The sequence below is a fragment of the Eucalyptus grandis genome, chromosome 10 (assembly GCF_016545825.1).
Source record: "Eucalyptus grandis isolate ANBG69807.140 chromosome 10, ASM1654582v1, whole genome shotgun sequence".
NCBI lineage: Eukaryota > Viridiplantae > Streptophyta > Magnoliopsida > Myrtales > Myrtaceae > Eucalyptus > Eucalyptus grandis.
Window position 1 is genome coordinate 30,373,292 of NC_052621.1, and position 21,969 is coordinate 30,395,260.

Consider the following 21,969-nt stretch of genomic DNA (forward strand, 5'->3'; position numbering starts at 1 on the left):
GCATCGACTACCGACAACTTAATCAGGTGACCATTAAGAATAAATATCCATTGCCAAGGATAGACGACCTATTTGACCAGTTGCAAGGAGCGTCGATATTTTCTAAAATCGACCGAGGACGGGATATCATCAGGCGAGGATCGGGAAGGAGGACATCCCCAAATCAGCATTTCGCACCGCACGGCCATTATGAATTCACGTAATGCCGTTCGGATTGACGAACGCCCCACTGCTTTCATGGATTTGATGAACCGAGTTTTCAAAGAATACTTAGATCAGTTTGTGATAGTGTTCATCGACAATATCTTGATGTACTCGAGAAGTTTAGAGGAGCATGAAAGACATTTGAGAACGGTGCTCAGAGACTCTAAGAACTCACGAGTTGTATGCCAAGTTTAGCAAGTGCGAGTTCGGTTGACTCGGGTTGCTTTTCTCGGACATGTGATTTCTAAAGAAGGAATCTCTGTAGATCCAAGCAAGATAGAAGCAAGTAATGAATTGGCCAAGACCGACTACGGTGACGAAGTCGAAGTTTTCTGGGGTTAGCAGGATACTACGGACGGTTTGTAGAAGGATTCTCGGCATTAGCTTCACCGTTGACTCGCCCTACGAAGAAGGAAGAGAAGTTCGTATGGACGAGACAAGTGCGAAGATAGTTTTCAGCAACTCAAGCAAAAGCTAACTACGCACTGTGCTGACCATACCCTCGGTCGGGAGGATACGAGATCTAAAGTGATGCGTCGTTTAGGGATTGGGTTGTGTGTTAATGCAACATGGCGAGTTATTGCATACGCGTCCCGTCGTTAAGACCTCATGAATTGAATTACCCAACGCATGACTTAGAACTTGCAGCAATCGTCTTCGCCCGAAGATTTGGAGACACTATCTCGTGTGGAGAAAGATTCCAGATCTATACGACCATCAAAGTCTCAAGTATTTATTTTCTCGAAGGAACTAAACATGAGACAGCGTCGTTGGATGGAACTTCGAAGGATTATGATTGTGATATTTTATATCACCCCGGTAAAGCCAACAAAGTTGCGAGATGCTCTAAGTCGGAAATCTTGAGTACGAGATGGTGCTCAAGGAGTGGGCTTTAATCGAGAAGATTAGAGATTCGACTTTAAGTTTGAGGTAGGCCACATTTCAAATCTTATGGCTACTCTTAGAATTGAACCGGAACTTCAAATGAAAATTAAAACACTCCAATGGACCGACCCGAAATCCCAGAAGATTGTACAAGAGGAGGTAGGAAAGAGAAAACCAGATTTTCAAATTTCAAGACGGAATGTTGAGATTCGAGAGGACGATTGTGTGTACCCGATGATGCAGAACTTAAAGAAAAAATCTTGTCAGAAGCACACCGTAGTAGTTACAGTATACATCCTGGCAGTACAAAAATGTATCAGAATTTGCGACAACACTATTGGTGGTCTGGTATGAAAACGGACATAGCGAAACATGTCGCCAAATGTCTGACGTGTCAACAAGTTAAGGCTCGGCACTGCAAGCCAGGAGGACTTTTACAACCTCTCGAAATTCCTGAGTGGAAATGGGAACACATCACAATGGATTTTGTGACAGGTTTACCGAGGAGTCAGAGAGGTAATGATTCCATTTGGATAATAGTCGACAGACTGACTAAGTCGGCTCATTTCATTGCAGTACGGAAAGATCTCGATTTAGACCGACACGCAGAGCTATACGTCCGTCAGATTGTTCGCCTACATGGAGTACCAGTGACAATCACCTCGATCGAGACCCTAGATTTACAGCTGCATTTTGGAAAAGTCTACGATCCGCTTTAGGGACGAAGCTGCAATATAGTACGGCTTATCATCCTCGACAGATGGTCAATCTGAAAGGACCATTCAAATCCTTGAAGATATGCTACGAGCTTGTGTGCTTGACTTTAAAGGAAGTTGGGAAGAACAACTTCATCTTGTTGAATTTGCCTACAACAACAGTTATCAACGAGCATTCAAATGGCTCCTTTTGAAGCATTGTATGGCCGGGCGTGTAGAACGCAAAGTGTGTTGGGATGAAGTAGGAGAACGAAAGATCACGGCCCAGAATTAGTTCAGCAGTCAATAGACGCAGTTATTGTTATCAGAAACAGATTAAAGACTGCCCAAAGTCGTCAGAAAAGCTATGCTGACAAGCGGCGAAGGCCATTAGAATTTCAAGTTGGTGAGCACGTCTTCTTGAAGGTGTCGCCAATGAGGGGTACTTCACGCTTCGGCAAGAAAGGAAAATTAAGTCCAAGGTACGTAGGTCCCTTTGAAATTCTAGAAAGAATAGGGACTTTGGCATATCGCCTTGCGTTGCCACCAAGACTTGCTCAAGTTCACAATGTCTTCCATGTATCGATGTTAAGGAAGTATGAACCTAACCCAACCCACGTACTGAATTTTGAAGAATTGGACGTGGATGAAAGGGTATCGTACGAGGAGAGACCAATTCAAATTGTGGATCGAAAAGAGCGGGTCCTACGTACCAAGACGATTCCGTTGGTCAAAGTGGTTTGGCAACATCACGGCATAGAAGGAGCAACCTGGGAAAGTGAAGACGCCATGAAAGAAAAATACCCTTATCTTTTTAATTTGAAAGATGTAACGACTTAAATTTCGAGGACGAAATTTTTATAAGAGGGGAAGAATTGTGACAGTCTGATTTTCGCTTCTGTTTTCAATTAAATAATTCGGGCTTTTCGTCGACGTGCCTATAGCGCTATTCTCTCGAGCTGATCACTCATGAGATAACTTGACTAATTGGGAAAGTTATTAAAGAATTTTGATGCAACAGACTTGAAAATTCGACCGGGAATCGGCGCTCGACCGTGTTAGTCTACAAGGATCAGTTCGGCACGGTCGAAAATCTATCAGAAATCGGAAATAGGTCGATTCGATAGAAATAAAATTAGGCTTGGGTGATTCCAACTAATTTACAAATTTCTCGTCGATCGGCACTAAACCGATTTTTCTGTTGCTTTGGTACCACGTGCTCGTAATTGAAACCTCGAGATTTTTCACGACAATCGAGAGTTGACAATGCGTCGAAAATATAAATCGTGGCTCGAGAATAATCGACCACGGGTCGGTCTGCACCAAAAGTTCCCAAAAACTAACCGATAGTTTAAGTTGTGCTAGAAATCACATTTTGACTGAAATTAACCGAGGAAATGATGTCGATTACAGAAATTAAGAATTGTCACATGTCACAATTCATCCCAAGGACATTGTTGCGTCTTCTCAAAATTTATGGATAATGGGAATTGTTCACGAAATATGCAAGATCAGCAAATTAGAAGAGCAAGGGAATTGCCACATTTTAAGTAGGATTTTAAGACCTCTAATGTGAAGCAATTTAAGAGGTATTATAATTGGTTACTAAGGGACTTGACCCTATTGAATTAGATGTTAGATTGGTAATTAAATAAAGAAGAGAAGTCTCCTCAAAAGGGAAATTCGTAGGAATTCCTCTCTCCTACAACTTCACCTCAATTTACTTAGCATTTGATGGATATTGGCTTGGAAAAGATAGGGGACCACTTGATAGGAAAGGACTCAATCTCCATGGGAAAAGGCTACGAGAATCCACTTCAAAATTCGGATTCAGCAGTTTACGTAGATTTCCAACCTTTTCTTTCATCTCCTCTAGAAGAAACAATGTTGGAAACTTGGTGGGGCCTATGAGGGTGATGGGTGGCCAAAGTTTCCATAGAAAATTAGGTAAAAGGCTGAAGGAAACTTCAATGAAACTTCCCATCAATTTACACTCTCCTTCCCCATCCTTTTTCTTACGCATAGAAGTCTGTTTGCTGTAAGTCTACCTGCTGTATTTTACACGGCAGTTTCCATCTTTCCCTTTCTTCCTCTATTTTATTCTTTTCCTTTGTCTCTTTCAACGTACAAACCGTTGCTTTCTTTTTCCTTGAACGTTATACTTCCATTTCTGCTCCCTCTTGAACGACCAAACTCCATACTTAGTTTCCTCTACCGAAAAATTTATAAGTTTGTATGTTGCTGTTGCCATCATACCACATCACAATCTTCTGCGGCTTCGGCTCGACACCATCACCAAGAGGATCAAGGCTGATCTCTGTGTTGCTGTTCAACCACCAACGAGAGCCGCCGTTAGCTGTGTTTAGGTGAGTTGTCTTCTAAATCTGGACTAGGGGTTGAGTACCTCTATTAGGGATTCGTATCAAGTTAAAAATATGTAGATGAGGTTATATATGGATAGATGTTGGTTAGGGACGTTATGATAGACATAGAAAAGCTTAGATAAGGCTTAGAGAGCAAAACAAAAGTCGTAGTGGAAGATTCGGACTAGAACAGTAGTAGATTACTGAAACAGTTTCTAGAACATGTATGTTTTGCTAATTTTGTAGAAAACTTTGTGTTACGATTTTGAAATGATTTTGTTCTGAAGAAACGTTGTGAACATCTTAAATAATAACATATATTTTTATCTTAATTTTTAGAAATTAAAAAGATGACGATTTTAATGACGTCATCCTCGGAACAGTAATCGGACAGTTTTGTAATCCGTGATCTATTATGATTCTGAGGGCTGTTAATGACCTTTAGAGGTCGTATTTCCAATTGGTTCCTTCACGAAAGTTGTTTGTTATAAATTTTAGTTTAACATAATTAAATTTCAAGTCAAACGAAGCATGTTTCGACACAAAAACGAACTGATTTCGATAGGTTTGGCTCTCTGAAACTGGACCAGATTTTGTGCTGGATAGAAACAATTTCTGGGCCGAATCCAGAGAGATCTGGATCTCGGTGTCTTCATGAAAAATGTTTTTTTATATGTTTTCTAGCACGTATCCGAATTTGAGAATTTTTCGAGATCGTATGGATGACTTTATGACTTCGAAATTGGGAGAGCGTTATTGGGCAGTTCTCTGTCAATTTGGATGAATAAGAATATATACTTGTTTTGAAGAATTCTTGCTATGAAAGTGCTCAATTGATGCTGTGGATGCTGTATATAATTGATTATTGAAATGTGAAATTGATCATATGCATTCACAACATGAGATTCCGCCACGAGCCTTTGAGGCCGGGCGATGCTCCTTCGGGAATGCCCCACGTCAACGGATGCCGGTCGCGGTGGAGGCTGGACCGATGCTCCTTAATTGGAATGCCGTCTAGATGTAGACGTTGCCGCGCTCAACGGTGTGAGGCGATGCCCGGTTATGCCGGAAGACTGTTATCGAGCATTAACATCATTTGTGACATATGAGATGCCCGGTTTTGACGGAAGACTGTTATCTGTTACATTGACTATGGCCTGTATGCTTACATGGATATTCACACCTTGCATATGCTTATGTTAAAGTATTCCTGTGATGTGTGAACTTGACACTGTTAGGAATATTTTATTTGATGCTAATATGCAGGAACTTGCTGGTGTTAAAAGAGTGGTAAGAAATGTGATTAGATTGCATGCTGGATGTACCCTTCACCTAATCTGGAATTAGGAGATTTACTCGCTGAGATGTGATCTCACCCCTTAGTGGGCTAACATTTTCAGGTCCATAAATGGAGGAAGGCTGGATCGTATACAGTTGGTCGCAGTAAAGGAGGAATAGGATTCTCGCTATCTCCTTCCAAGTGATGACGGATTTTCCGTCAAGACTGGATGTAGGGTGACAGCTCACCCCCGAGATATTGAGAAGTATGGTATTGTAATAGTAAACCCCAGTTTTATAAATAGAAGCTTAGTTAGTGGTTAATCGAATAGCTTCACTTTTGTATCAAATCTTGAGGGTGTTAAACTAGTCTATTTACATAGATACGATAATGTTGTAGTTGTGGTTTGTGAAAAATAATATCCTACGTTTCTATCTCACTGTTTTGTTGTATGGAGATTGTTTACGTTTCCGCATGTGCAAAATAAATGAATGGGTCGGCAACAATTCCTGGGATGTTGCAAATTTAAAATCGACCATTGAGGGATGTGCATATGCCCGGGGTTCGGGTCGTGACATCCCCGTTTGAATGGTATCAGAGCGAGGTTAGTGTTTGGAGTGATAAGGTGCGATGAGTCATGGGATAGTTAGTAGGAAAAACTGTTAATATGCTAATGCATGTGAGTGGTAGCTGATTGATTGTTTGTTTGTGAGCTCACTAAAATTCTAATTGAGTGTTAGAATTGGAAGCAGGTATCTATAAAGAATCTGCACCATGAGTGAGCAAGATCAGAGAACGCCTAGAAAAAGGGCGATCAGACTAATTACTCGAGCTAAAACGCCAACTAGAGGCGGTGCCCGAGGTAATAGGGGTAAAGCGCCGGCTCAGGCCAGTGCTAGTGGTGTAGCACCGCAACCGGTTCCGCCGGTTGGTGCTGGGGTAGCAGCACCTGGTGATCCGGGAACTATAGGGATCATGCAGGCGCTAGAAGCGATGAGAGATTTGATGGGACAGCAGGCTCAAAATCAAGCAGCTGCCATTACTGCCGCCGCTACAGCTGCTGCTACTGCAGCTGCCAACGCTGCTATTGCTGCTGCACCTGCTGCTCCGCCTGTTATTCCACCTGTTGGGGTTCCACCAGGGAATGTAGTTGCGGATAGACCTATACACCAATTGGTGGAACAGTTTTTGAAGTTGAATCCGCCAAAGTTCTTTGTACAGGGAGATCCAAACTGCTTCTCCGGGTTCGAGATTTAGGGAAAGCATTTGCACTTTTAAGGTGCAATGAAGAAAGAAAGTATCTCGGGCGCGGTTTATCAATTGCAGGATAATGCCGGTATCTGGTGGACAGCTATTCAAGAGACCATATTTCCAGAAGGAGTAGTTCCAGCATGGGATGCCTTCCTTAGGGCATTCAATGAACAGTATTTCTCAAAGAACGCCAGAGAACAGAAAATGGAAGAATTCCAACGTCTTCGCCAGGGATCAATATTTGTTGACCCAAGACGAGGTCAAGTTTGCAGAGCTTTCTCAATATGCTCCAAGGCTGATAGAGGATCTGAAGAAAAGGCTAGAAGGTTCAAGAATGGTCTTCGATTGGAGAGCCGAAGCAACCATTGGTGCCTTTTGACTGCATGACTATCGGGAAATCTATCGACGAGCGCAACTGATAGAAAGGGATCTGAATGAACAAGCTGCTGCGTTAGGGTCAAGGTTTAATGCACATAGAAACAGTATCAAGTTCGGGAAGAAGCCCATGGTCGGAAGAAGGTACCCCGTTCCACCGAATAGGAAAGGTGGAGTGGGTAAGTCAGCACCCAGCAATAATGGAGCATGTCGCTTCTGTGGAAAACAACACGGATCTGCACCGTGCTATACTAGGACAGGAGCCTGTTATGGATGTGGCCAACAAGGCCACCAGGTCAAAGATTGTCCCAGACGATCGATTGGACAACAGCTACCGCCTCCACCGCCGATAGGTCAAAATAGGGGATATGTACCCCCAAACGCACAACAGGGTGAACCAGTTAGACCTCCAACACGCGGAAGGACATATGTCATCACCAGAGGTCAGGCAGATGATGCACCGAACGTGATCACAGGTATGGTTTCCCTGAATGATCATCCAGCATACGCTTTATTTGATCCTGGTGCAACTCATTCATTTATAGCTGATCGATTCATTAAGTTAATAGGATTAAATCCTAAATTGTTGGAATCTTGTTAGTATATCAACGCCATTAAAAGATAGAATACGTCTACGATGGGTTGTCAGTTGTAAGTTGGTAATTGGTGAGCAAGAGGGGAGAATAGACTGATAGTTCTAGCCATGTATGATTTCGATGTAATAATTGGCATGGACTGGCTCACCAAGCAACGAGCCAAGATGGACTGCTATCGTAAAGCGATTCAGTTCAATCCAGTAGAAAGTGAAAGTTTCGAGTTTAGTGGAAATCGGGGAGGACTTTCGATTGCCCTAATCTCATCACTCGAGGCAACCCGATTGTTAGACGAGGGTTGTCCGAGTTATCTGGCAAATGTCATCGACACGACAGTTGAGGAATTGAGAGTCGAAGATATTGCAGTAGCACAAGAATTTCCAGACGTGTTTCCGAAAGAATTGCTAGGTCTACCGCCAGAAAGGGAGATAGAATTTGTGATTGAACTAGCCCCAGGGACAGAACCAATTTCTAAGGCTCCTTATCGAATGGCATTGTCTGAATTAAAAGAATTGAAGGTGCAAGCTGCAGAACCGTTGGATAAGGGATTCATACGCCCAAAGTGCATCACCTTGGGGAGCTCCAGTTGTTTGTGAAAAAGAAAGACGGTTCGTTACGTACATTGCATCGACTACCGACAACTTAATCAGGTGACCATTAAGAATAAATATCCATTGCCAAGGATAGACGACCTATTTGACCAGTTGCAAGGAGCGTCGATATTTTCTAAAATCGACCTGAGGACGGGATATCATCAGCTGAGGATCAGGAAGGAGGACATCCCCAAATCAGCATTTCGTACCTGCACGGCCATTATGAATTCACGTAATGCCGTTCGGATTGACGAACGCCCAGCTGCTTTCATGGATTTGATGAACCGAGTTTTCAAGGAATATTTGGATCAGTTTGTGATAGTGTTCATCGACGATATCCTGGTGTACTCTAAAAGTGTAGAGGAGCATGAAAGACATTTGAGAACGGTGCTCCAGACTCTAAGAACTCACGAGTTGTATGCCAAGTTTAGCAAGTGCGAGTTCTGGTTGACTCAGGTTGCTTTTCTCGGACATGTGATTTCTAAAGAAGGAATCTCTGTAGATCCAAGCAAGATAGAAGCGGTAATGAATTGGCCAAGACCGACTACGGTGACGAAGTCGAAGTTTTCTGGGGTTAGCGAGGATACTACGGACGGTTTGTAGAAGGATTCTCAGCATTAGCTTCACCGTTGACTCGCCTACTGAAGAAGGAAGAGAAGTTCGTATGGACAGACAAGTGCGAAGATAGTTTTCAGCAACTCAAGCAAAAGCTAACTACTGCACCTGTGCTGACCATACCCTCTGGTCCTGGAGGATACGAGATCTACAGTGATGCGTCGTTTAGGGGATTGGGTTGTGTGTTAATGCAACATGGCAGAGTTATTGCATACGCGTCCCGTCAGTTAAGACCTCATGAATTGAATTACCCAACGCATGACTTAGAACTTGCAGCAATCGTCTTCGCTCTGAAGATTTGGAGACACTATCTGTGTGGAGAAAGATTCCAGATCTATACAGACCATCAAAGTCTCAAGTATTTATTTTCTCAGAAGGAACTAAACATGAGACAGCGTCGTTGGATGGAACTTACGAAGGATTATGATTGTGATATTTTATATCACCCGGTAAAGCCAACAAAGTTGCGGATGCTCTAAGTCGGAAATCTTCAAGTAGCACGAGATGGTGCTCAAGGAGTGGGCTTTAATCGAGAAGATTAGAGATTCTGACTTTAAGTTTGAGGTAGGCCACATTTCAAATCTTATGGCTACTCTTAGAATTGAACCGGAACTTCAAATGAAAATTAAAACACTCCAATGGACCGACCCAGAAATCCAGAAGATTGTACAAGAGGAGGTAGGAAAGAGAAAACCAGATTTTCAAATTTCAGAAGACGGAATGTTGAGATTCAGAGGACGATTGTGTGTACCCGATGATGCAGAACTTAAAGAAAAAATCTTGTCAGAAGCACACCGTAGTAGTTACGGTATACATCCGGGCGGTACAAAAATGTATCAGAATTTGCGGCAACACTATTGGTGGTCTGGTATGAAAACGGACATAGCGAAACATGTCGCCAAATGTCTGACGTGTCAACAAGTTAAGGCTCGGCACTGCAAGCCAGGAGGACTTTTACAACCTCTCGAAATTCCTGAGTGGAAATGGGAACACATCACAATGGATTTTGTGACAGGTTTACCGAGGAGTCAGAGAGGTAATGATTCCATTTGGATAATAGTCGACGGACTGACTAAGTCGGCTCATTTCATTGCAGTACGGAAAGATCTCGATTTAGACCGACACGCAGAGCTATACGTCCGTCAGATTGTTCGCCTACATGGAGTACCAGTGACAATCACCTCAGATCGAGACCCTAGATTTACAGCTGCATTTTGGAAAAGTCTACGGTCCGCTTTAGGGACGAAGCTGCAATATAGTACAGCTTATCATCCTCAGACAGATGGTCAATCTGAAAGGACCATTCAAATCCTTGAAGATATGCTACGAGCTTGTGTGCTTGACTTTAAAGGAAGTTGGGAAGAACAACTTCATCTTGTTGAATTTGCCTACAACAACAGTTATCAACAGAGCATTCAAATGGCTCCTTTTGAAGCATTGTATGGCCGGGCGTGTAGAACGCCAGTGTGTTGGGATGAAGTAGGAGAACGAAAGATCACAGGCCCAGAATTAGTTCAGCAGTCAATAGACGCAGTTATTGTTATCGAAACAGATTAAAGACTGCCCAAAGTCGTCGGAAAAGCTATGCGACAGCGGCGAAGGCCATTAGAATTTCAAGTTGGTGAGCACGTCTTCTTGAAGGTGTCGCCAATGAGGGGTACTTCACGCTTCGGCAAGAAAGGAAAATTAAGTCCAAGGTACGTAGGTCCCTTTGAAATTCTAGAAAGAATAGGGACTTTGGCATATCGCCTTGCGTTGCCACCAAGACTTGCTCAAGTTCACAATGTCTTCCATGTATCGATGTTAAGGAAGTATGAACCTAACCCAACCCACGTACTGAATTTTGAAGAATTGGACGTGGATGAAAGGGTATCGTACGAGGAGAGACCAATTCAAATTGTGGATCGAAAAGAGCAGGTCCTACGTACCAAGACGATTCCGTTGGTCAAAGTGGTTTGGCAACATCACGGCATAGAAGGAGCAACCTGGGAAAGTGAAGACGCCATGAAAGAAAAATACCCTTATCTTTTTAATTTGAAAGATGTAACGACTTAAATTTCGAGGACGAAATTTTTATAAGAGGAAGAATTGTGACAGTCTGATTTTTCGCTTCTGTTTTCAATTAAATAATTCGGGCTTTTCGTCGACGTGCCTATAGCGCTATTCTCCGAGCTGATCACTCATGAGATAACTTGACTAATTGGGAAAGTTATTAAAGAATTTTGATGCAACAGACTTGAAAATTCGACCAGAATCGACTGCTCGACCGTGTTAGTCTACAAGGATCAGTTCGGCACAGTCGAAAATCTATCAGAAATCGGAAATAGGTCGATTCGATAGAAATAAAATTAGGCTTGGGTGATTCCAACTAATTTACAAATTTCTCGTCGATCGGCACTAAACCGATTTTTCTGTTGCTTTGGTACCCTGTGCTCGTAATTGAAACCTCGAGATTTTTCACGACAATCGAGAGTTGACAATGCGTCGAAAATATAAATCGTGGCTCGAGAATAATCGACCACGGGTCAGTGCACCAAAAGTTCCCAAAAACTAACCGATAGTTTAAGTTGTGCTAGAAATCACATTTTGACTGAAATTAACCGAGGAAATGATGTCGATTACAGAAATTAAGAATTGTCACATGTCACAATTCATCCCAAGGACATTGTTGCGTCTTCTCAAAATTTATGGATAATGGGAATTGTTCACGAAATATGCAAGATCAGCAAATTAGAAGAGCAAGGAATTGCCACATTTTAAGTAGGATTTTAAGACCTCTAATGTGAAGCAATTTAAGAGGTATTATAATTGGTTACTAAGGGACTTGACCCTATTGAATTAAATGTTAGATTGGTAATTAAATAAATAAAAAGAGAGGTCTCCTCAAAAAGGAAATTCGTAGGACTCCCTCTCTCCTACAACTTCACCTCAATTTCCTTAGTATTTAATGGAAATTGACTTGGAAAAGATAGGGGGACCACTTGATAGGGAAAGGACTCAATCTCCATGGGAAAAGGCTACGAGAATCCACTTCAAAATTCGGATTCAGCAGTTTACGTAGATTTCCAACCTTTTCTTTCATCTCCTCTAGAAGAAACAATGTTGGAAACTTGGTGGGGCCTATGAGGGTGATGGGTGGCCAAAGTTTCCATAGAAAATTAGGTAAAAGGCTGAAGGAAACTTCAATGAAACTTCCCATCAATTTACACTCTCCTTCCCCATCCTTTTTCTTACGCATAGAAGTCTGTTTGCTGTAAGTCTACCTGCTGTATTTTACACGGCAGTTTCCATCTTTCCCTTTCTTCCTCTATTTTATTCTTTTCCTTTGTCTCTTTCAACGTACAAACCGTTGCTTTCTTTTCCTTGAACGTTATACTTCCATTTCTGCTCCCTCTTGAACGACCAAACTCCATACTTAGTTTCCTCTACCGAAAAATTTATAAGTTTGTATGTTGCTGTTGCCATCATACCACATCACAATCTTCTGCGGCTTCGGCTCGACACCATCACCAAGAGGATCAAGGCTGATCTCTGTGTTGCTGTTCAACCACCAACGAGAGCCGCCGTTAGCTGTGTTTAGGTGAGTTGTCTTCTAAATCTGGACTAGGGGTTGAGTACCTCTATTAGGATTCGTATCAAGTTAAAAATATGTAGATGAGGTTATATATGGATAGATGTTGGTTAGGGACGTTATGATAGACATAGAAAAGCTTAGATAAGGCTTAGAGAGAAAAACAAAAGTCGTAGTGGAAGATTCGGACTAGAACAGTAGTAGATTACTGAAACAGTTTCTAGAACATGTATGTTTTGCTAATTTTGTAGAAAACTTTGTGTTACGATTTTGAAATGATTTTGTTCTGAAGAAACGTTGTGAACATCTTAAATAATAACATATATTTTTATCTTAATTTTTAGAAATTAAAAAGATGACGATTTTAATGACGTCATCCTCGGAACAGTAATCGGACAGTTTTGTAATCCGTGATCTATTATGATTCTGAGGGCTGTTAATGACCTTTAGAGGTCGTATTTCCAATTGGTTCCTTCACGAAAGTTGTTTGTTATAAATTTTAGTTTAACATAATTAAATTTCAAGTCAAACGAAGCATGTTTCGACACAAAAACGAACTGATTTCGATAGGTTTGGCTCTCTGAAACTGGACCAGATTTTGTGCTGGATAGAAACAATTTCTGGGCCGAATCCAGAGAGATCTGGATCTCGGTGTCTTCATGAAAAATGTTTTTTTATATGTTTTCTAGCACGTATCCGAATTTGAGAATTTTTCGAGATCGTATGGATGACTTTATGACTTCGAAATTGGGAGAGCGTTATTGGGCAGTTCTCTGTCAATTTGGATGAATAAGAATATATACTTGTTTTGAAGAATTCTTGCTATGAAAGTGATCAATTGATGCTGTGGATGCTGTATATAATTGATTATTGAAATGTGAAATTGATCATATGCATTCACAACATGAGATTCCGCCACGAGCCTTTGAGGCCGGGCGATGCTCCTTCGGGAATGCCCCACGTCCAACGGATGCCGGTCGCAAAGTGGAGGCTGGACCGATGCTCCTTAATTGGAATGCCGTCTAGATGTAGACGTTGCCGCGCTCAACGGTGTGAGGCGATGCCCGGTTATGCCGGAAGACTGTTATCTGAGCATTAACATCATTTGTGACATATGAGATGCCCGGTTTTGACGGAAGACTGTTATCTGTTACATTGACTATGGCCTGTATGCTTACATGGATATTCACACCTTGCATATGCTTATGTTAAAGTATTCCTGTGATGTGTGAACTTGACACTGTTAGGAATATTTTATTTGATGCTAATATGCAGGAACTTGCTGGTGTTAAAAGAGTGGTAAGAAATGTGATTAGATTGCATGCTGGATGTACCCTTCACCTAATCTGGAATTAGGAGATTTACTCGCTGAGATGTGATCTCACCCCTTAGTGGGCTAACATTTTTCAGGTCCATAAATGGAGGAAGGCTGGATCGTATACAGTTGGTCGCAGTAAAGGAGGAATAGGATTCTCGCTATCTCCTTCCAAGTGATGACGGATTTTCCGTCAAGACTGGATGTAGGGTGACAGCTCACCCCCGAGATATTGAGAAGTATGGTATTGTAATAGTAAACCCCAGTTTTATAAATAGAAGCTTAGTTAGTGGTTAATCGAATAGCTTCACTTTTGTATCAAATCTTGAGGGTGTTAAACTAGTCTATTTACATAGATACGATAATGTTGTAGTTGTGGTTTGTGAAAAATAATATCCTACGTTTCTATCTCACTGTTTTGTTGTATGGAGATTGTTTACGTTTCCGCATGTGCAAAATAAATGAATGGGTCGGCAACAATTCCTGGGATGTTGCAAATTTAAAATCGACCATTGAGGGATGTGCATATGCCCGGGGTTCGGGTCGTGACATACTACCTTCTCATGCTCCGTCTGACAATCCTTGTACATATTTGCTTCATGGAATAGCACATTCCGATTACGGATGACTTTGTTATTCTTATAATCCCAAAGCCTATAGCCATACTCATAGTCACCGTATCTGATAAAGACACACTTTTGGGACTTAGTATCAAGCTTTTTCCTATCCTCCTTGTCAATCAGAGCATATGCAATACAACCAAACACCTTTAGATGTGAATAATTAATATTTTTACCTAACCACTGCTCTTGTGGTATTTCTTCATCCAACGCATCAAATTGACTTTTGTCAATAAGATAAACAGCTACATCAATTGTGGTAGCCCATAAGGATAGCGGAGACCCGCGTGTAGCCTCATGCATCTCGCACATTTTAGGATAGTCTTGTTCATCCTTTCAACTATACCGTTCTCTTGAGGATATCTAGAAACAATCTTTAATCCGTGTATTCCTTCCCAACTCAAATATGCTGCAAATTCCTTACTCATGTATTCACCATCATTATCAGACTTCAGAGTTTTAATTTAATAACCTATCTTTTTTTCTGCCATGGTCTTCCACATTATGAACATCTCAAATACTTCTGATTTTTCTCTAAAAGCATAGACCCAAGTCTTCCTTCTCGCATCATCAATGAAGATGACAAAATATCTCTTACCCTCATAAGAGAGTTGCTAAGTAGATCCACATACATCAGTACGAATCAACTCTAACTTCTGGCCTTTATTTTGTCGTTCATTCAATTGAAAACTAACAACTTTCTATTTTTCATAAATGCAACTCTCACAAAAATCTAACTCAACTTTTTGCAAACCTAGAAGTAATATCTTCAAGTGTAACTGCGTTACACTTGTTTCACCAAGATATCCTATACGATAATGCCAAAGAGTAGACAAATCACCTGTAGTCATTGTAGTTGCAACCATATCATTGATATTGTCTCATTGGAGAATGTAAATTATACCCATATACTTCCACTTTGCTACTACTCTTGCCCCTGAGTTTATCTTCCACTCTCCGCATCCAAAAATCGTTATCAAACCTTCCTAGTCAAGTTTACTGGTTGAAATCAGATTTTTCTTTAATATTGGAATATGCCTAGTTTCACACAAAACTAGACGTCCTCCACTTTAGATGTTCACAGTCACAGTTCATTTTCTAATAATGGGACACATGTGGCCGTTTCCCACAACCATTTGTCCGAAATCTCTACTGGCATAATCATCAAATATGTCTCTTTGAGAGGTGCAATGAAAAGAAGCACCGGAATCAATAAACCATTTATTTGTTGTCAAGTCAAACCCAGCAGACAAACACAAGTTATTTAGCAAAGATTCATCATTAACTACATTAGCTCCTTAATTCTCATTTTGCTACTTCTTTTTGTAGGCTTCACACTGAAACCTTTGGTGTTCGGTTTAATGACAAAACCAACACTCATCTTTTGCAACTTGTCTCTTACCCCTTGATTGTGATTTGCCACACCTACTGAATTTTCCTCTACTTTTATTTCTTTCATGGTTCTCCACTGCGAATGCTATTGAAGATGTAAATACCAAAAAATTATCTCCACCTGAAAATTTCCTTCGTATCTCTTCATCCATGATACTACTCACAGTATCATCAAGAGTTAAATCATCTTTCATGATGCTTGAAATTCCCTGCACTGCGGTATTGTAACTTTCTAGAAGAGAACATAAAAATAATAAAGCTTGAAGCTTCATATCTAAATTTATGTCTACGAACTCCAATTGACCCGTGACCTACGTGAACCTATTAATATGCTCTGCCACAGAATCTCTGTTAGATAACTTCATATTAATTAGTTTCTTTAGCAAAAATACCTAATTTGTTGTGGACGGCTTCACATAAATATTTGTTAAAATATCCATGGCTTCTTTTGCAGTTTTTGCTTTCGCAATATGGTACCCTGTCTTTTCGTCAACCCTAGACGAATCGCACCTAATGCCTTTCGATCAAGAATTTTACATTCGGCTTCTACTGTCGGATCCACTTCCACCATCTCGGGTTTCCAACCCTCAAGTGGTGCATAGAGATATTTTTTATAAAGATAATCCTCAATTTGTAGTTTCCACCATCCAAAATCATGCGCATCGAACTTATCGATTCTGATTTTATCTTCTGCCATACTATTTACTTTCAATCGAATGTCACCAAAAAACCCTCAACGTTCTCGATTAGCCAACCTAGGCTTTGATAATAGTTGTTATGAAATCGCACGTTGATTTTAGAAAAATAATGCTCACAAACAATTCGCCAAGAAAATATAATAATAAAAGAACAGAATTAGAAGAACACGCTAGAAATTTTGTTAACGAAATTCGCCAAAACCTGGGCTACGTCTCCGCATAGAGGCACTCTGCGAATCCATTAGTCTTCAAAAAAAGTTGGAATACAACGATGATCTTCTTTCAAGATCAGGGTACAAAAAGACTAAGAACCTTCATAAAGAAAAAAACTTACTTCTTTTTTCTCTCTTTTTCTTGCCTCTCTATTTTCTTTTTCAGCGTCTTGACGGCTAGCGTCTTGCCATCGCTAATATAAAAGTGTAGCTTTTAACCTAAAAGCATATCTAATTGAAAAGACAAACAAAAAAAAAAACCCTTAAAAAATATTTGTCTTCATCTATAACACTTAGGAACCTCTTTTGCCAATATTGCACATTCGTGCTCTCTAGCAGTCAATGGAAACCGAGTGGCAAGCATAAACCAATGCTTCCATCTTAGAACCCAGAGTGGCGATGCATGTTCGTGCTCTCCAACAAACGAGTATATAAGATATCCTCCTTCCTCATTTGAGAGTTTCTAATATGTTGAGTGGTTTTGGGTCTTTCTCACCCCAAAAGCTAACTCAAAGGATGAGGTTTTCCTTTACACTTATAAACCAACAACCAGCCCATTCCACAACAGATGTTGCGGCATCCCAAAATTCAAAGTCAAGCTATAAGGTGTGTTAAAGCCTCTAATTAGGTAATGAAATTACCTATGGTTTATGCTTTAGCCATTAGTCTCTTTTTAAGATTAGGTGATTTGTGCTTGTGTTTAAGAGATTTTAAATTAGATAGATTAATGATAATAATTTATGCTTGGCCATACACCTTATGAATTAAATAAAATGTCACAAGACTTTGGCCATGTGGAATTTAAAATTTAAAACCCATAGAAGAAATTATAAAAAAGGAAAATTTAAATTTTATTAGAATGGGCCTTAGGCCCATTGGCCTAAGCTTTAGTGGACCAAGCTAGTCGGCCCAATAGGAGTCCACGGTGGGGCTGTCGACCGGCCCATTGAGGCCCAAGGAGGAGTGGCTGTCGGCCACAAAGGAGGCCCAAGAGGAAGGCCCAAGCCCAAGCCCATGCATGAGATTTGCCAAGTGGCAAAGAGGAGCTCATGCATTGGCCAATTGAAAGGCAATCTCATGATTGCAAATGATTAGGAAATGGGGAATAAAAGGGAAGAGAGGAGAGAGAATGGCCGGTTAGCCATTCGCCCAAGGGGAGAGAGAGATACCGTGCAAGAGAGAGGGAGAGAGTGGCCGAGAGAGGAGAAGCCGAGGAGGGAGTCGTCGTCGATCGCCGTCCGTCCGCCGTGCTCGCCGCCGTGTGCCGTCGTCCGTCTGGTCTAGAGGCAAGTTGGAGTCCTCTAGCTGCTCTTGCATGTCTGTGTGTTACATGTATGTCGAATTTTGGGTGATTAGGAGAGGAAAACCGAAGCTTGGATGGCTTGTCCTTGAGTGGTGTTGCTGTTTTCGCTTGAACAGTTTGAGTCAGAATGTTGCGTGAGCTTGCATGCATTTTTAGAGTCCGATTTTGGCTTCTATCTCTTCATGAAAGTTGTAGCTAACGTCTTAAAATACAACATACTAAAATTTGGAGGAAAATGATGGAGATTTTAGGGGTTAAACTCTCATCCTACGGAGACCTCAGATCTGGAAAGATTTCATTGACCTTTTGATAGATTTGTGGTTACATGTTGACTTGTGCTAAGAATCTCTCTTAAATTTCTCCATGAAAGTTGTAGGGGACATCTTAAAATACAACATAATCAAATTTTAAGTGAAATGAACAAGTATAACCTGGTAAATCGACTAGATCTTAAAGACGGTAATTCTGGAGATGTATTACAAGACACCCGAGACTTAATGGACCTAAATGACGACTATACACTGGATATTTGACTTGGATCTCTTCATGAAACTTGTAGAGAACATCTCTATGTAGAACATATCCAAATTTCAGAGGAAAATAAGAAGAATAGGTAGGTGAAAACTCAGTATTTCGGAGAAGCATGTACTGGACGATTCGGTGTTGGATCCAGAAGCTTCGTGAGACTGTAGAAATTTATCTAAAAATAATATGACTTGGAAGTATCATGAAAAATGTACTTTAATATCTTGGCTATAACTCGGTAAAATTTCGTAATTTTTGGAGCTCGTATGGATATTTTAATCGAATTTCTTCAGAAACTGTGCATTCTGATTTCATCCGAAAATTTTATGCTGTTTTGTGTGATTTATGGAATTATGTGAAATTTTATTTGGCCATGTATTTTACATGAAGTCATCATCCTATTGTCTTGTTTATCACTTGCCTTAATTTTATGATTTTTGAGATTATATAAATAATTAAATTTAATATTTTTGAAAATGTCACAAGCTGGAATTTAAAATTAAAAATAAAAAGGGGCATGATAAATGGATTATTTTAATTGGCATAAATTCCATGAATTTTATTTTATAAATAATTGCACCATGTAGTATGTGTGATGAGGTCTTGATGTATGCATTGAAATGCATGTGTGAATTCAAATGCTAAACATGATTGTTGATTTCCAATACATCATATGCCATGCTAAATTAAGACCGAAATTAGTGAACATGAATAATGTTAAATGAGGAGATTGTTGTGGTGGATGATGATGCCCGGAATGTATAAAGATACATTGTCGGATGACCCTGGGAGATTCAGGACACCCGGAAAGTCGGGGGTGCCGGAAGCCCTGTCGGAGGTCTTTGCCCGAGGAGAATGCCTCGTGATGCCAGTTGGGATGCGAGATGCCCGGAATGTGGAGGGCCGGATGCCCGGTGGCCTGGAATGGCTAAATGCCGGAGGTTTTTCTCGCATGGGATGCGAGTGTATAATATGAGATTAAATTGGTGATCCGAGGAAGGGTGATGTGGTGATCGAAAGGAAAGTTAAAAAGTGGAAAATTGAACCCTGCATGACATGTGTATGATATGATGATGATGATCACCTATGGCATGATGATATGCATGATATGATATGACATGATGATGATGATCACCTATGGCATGATGATATGCATGATATGATATGACATGATGATGATGACATGTGTGATATGATGATGACATGATGATGATGACATGTGTGATGTCATGATGTCATGATGATGACGACATGTGTATGATATAATGATGATGACATGTATGGTATGATGATGTCATGTATATGGTGATGATGACATGTGTGCGATATAATAATGGCATGATGACGATGATATGAGTATGACATGATGATACACATGTATGTGTTATGATTATGGTGATGATGCACGATAGTATACGCATGGCTTCAAGGTAAGTAATGCCTGTGATGTATGTATGACTTGTATGATGCATTGAGTGGTTATTGGATTCATTTACCTGTTAAGTGGTTGTACTCACCCCTTTTGGGGACCAACATTTCATATTAGCAGCATGCCGCTCCCTGCCATCACGCGGGGTGTATTTTACGGTCTACCATCCGATGTCGAGGTTGAGTGCGAGGAGTTCGGCTGTCCTTCTGTGCCTGGATTGACGTATATACGAGTGCGCTGTTTTATCATGTATGACATAGGCCTAGCTGGGGGCCCGATTGTCCAGGAGTTCGTCTCCGTCCACGTTCTTCGCGACAGGGTGATGAGAGGGATGTTGCCACCGCCACCACCTGATGCATCGGATTGGGTGTGAGGCCCATGCGTGAGGAGTAGGAGCTGGTTTTTTTGGGATAGTAGCCGACACTGATGATGGGGGTTGTGCACGTGAGATGTAGAGGGTCGAGGGTTCTTCTTGGGGTTTTAGGCCGGACGTGGTTGAGTCCTGGCTTTTCCTTTTGGTGTATCGACCCAAAGAAGTCCCATCTTAAAAATATATGTAAATAAAGTGTCATGGCTTGTCTATAAAATCATGATGATTAGTGGTGTGTATTTGTATCATGGTTGGTAGGGGGAGAGATGGTGATGTTTTATTTTGCTTCCGCTAATGAGTCGCGCTGGGACCATTTAAAAAAAATGTCTATGAATTTCGACGCTTCGGCTAAGAAATGTAATTAGGTGTAATGCCAGGTGCCTGTGGTGACCCTAGGTGGTTCGGGGTGTCACAGATGTGGGACAATATCAGTAATCTCCCTCTCACATATCGGGCCTAAGCTGGAGGCACAACAATCCGTAACTCTCCCGTGTGACTCTTTTTGGGTCCAGACTTGTTGGCAAACTTGGGCTCTGATACCAATGTTTGGTTGTCTTGGGCCTCTTTCACCCCCAAAGTTAACTCAAAAGATAAGGTTTTTTCTCGCACTTATAAACTGACAACCAGCCCCTCATGTGGGACAACCTCAAAATAACCATCGGGTACTCTATGCAACTTATGAGCAAGCATCCTCTTATTAGCTCTACCTTGGATGTCTGCATGAACTCGGCTATCTTCTCATCTCGAGTCGTGGTAATTACGTGGATATGCGAAGAGGCTGGGATGATCATTGCTAAATCTAGCAAGATTTTCTGGTAGGACAGATGCGCGTCATCCAACACTAAGAGGAGTCACTTCGTCTGGGCCGATTTCTTGCACGGCATCCTCGTTAACTCCTCGATAGCCATCTCCATCATGTCTTTCACTTGCTTCTCGACTTGCTTCAGTATCTCGAACAGAAACTCCCGCTTGTCCATGCTGGCTTGGACATGGACCGAAGCGCCCCCAAGATCTCCATAACTAGAACAAGAACATGCATAATTGAGTAGAAAGATTAATGCACCTGTTTTTGGATCCATTGTTCTTGAAGCGGAAGTGGAAACACAATGTTCCACGTGCAAGTCATTCTCCTCTATTGCCTTCCGTATCACTAGCTCAATGAGGCGACCCCTTTCACATTTAACGTTAGGTATACGCCCCTTAGGTGAGGATACTGTGAGAATTAGAGTTAGATGAGAGACTTGAGCACTATTTATAAAGTTTCCAACTAGGCCCTCTCATTACGGACCAAGCTCAACTCAGCCCACACTAGTCAGCCCCATATTAGACTAATTAAGAAACATTATATCTCACCTTAGACTAGTCATGTTTTACGATAGCCGTAAAAACAATAAATTATAATATCAATTAATGTAGTCCACATTAGGAAAACTCTTACATTCTCCCACTTGGACTATATTAATTGAAACCGTACCGTATGTATGCACATTGGTCTAGAAATAATTCTTAATAGTCAATCATATCCCATAAAATTTTTAACACCGAATCATGGCGGTAACTATATGTATACACACAAAGTCTTCCATGATCACGAGTGCTCTCAACTTTATTGATACGGATTCAATATAGTAGTGTGGCAAATGGATAACATCTCTCATAGAGAGATCCCATTTGTCAGTCA

The 21,969-nt window shown here is 41.1% G+C and overlaps 2 long non-coding RNA genes across 2 annotated transcripts; both read left to right on the top strand.

Moving 5' to 3' along the window:
• The first annotated feature begins 3,907 nt into the window (after positions 1-3,907).
• On the top strand, positions 3,908-5,865 carry LOC120289235. Its single transcript, XR_005547155.1, has 2 exons — positions 3,908-4,150; positions 5,548-5,865. It is a non-coding gene; the product is annotated as an uncharacterized LOC120289235 (long non-coding RNA).
• Positions 5,866-12,221: 6,356 nt separating this feature from the next.
• LOC104452804 lies at positions 12,222-14,152 on the top strand. The gene is made up of 2 exons (XR_726943.3): positions 12,222-12,433; positions 13,835-14,152. It is a non-coding gene; the product is annotated as an uncharacterized LOC104452804 (long non-coding RNA).
• Positions 14,153-21,969: the final 7,817 nt, after the last annotated feature.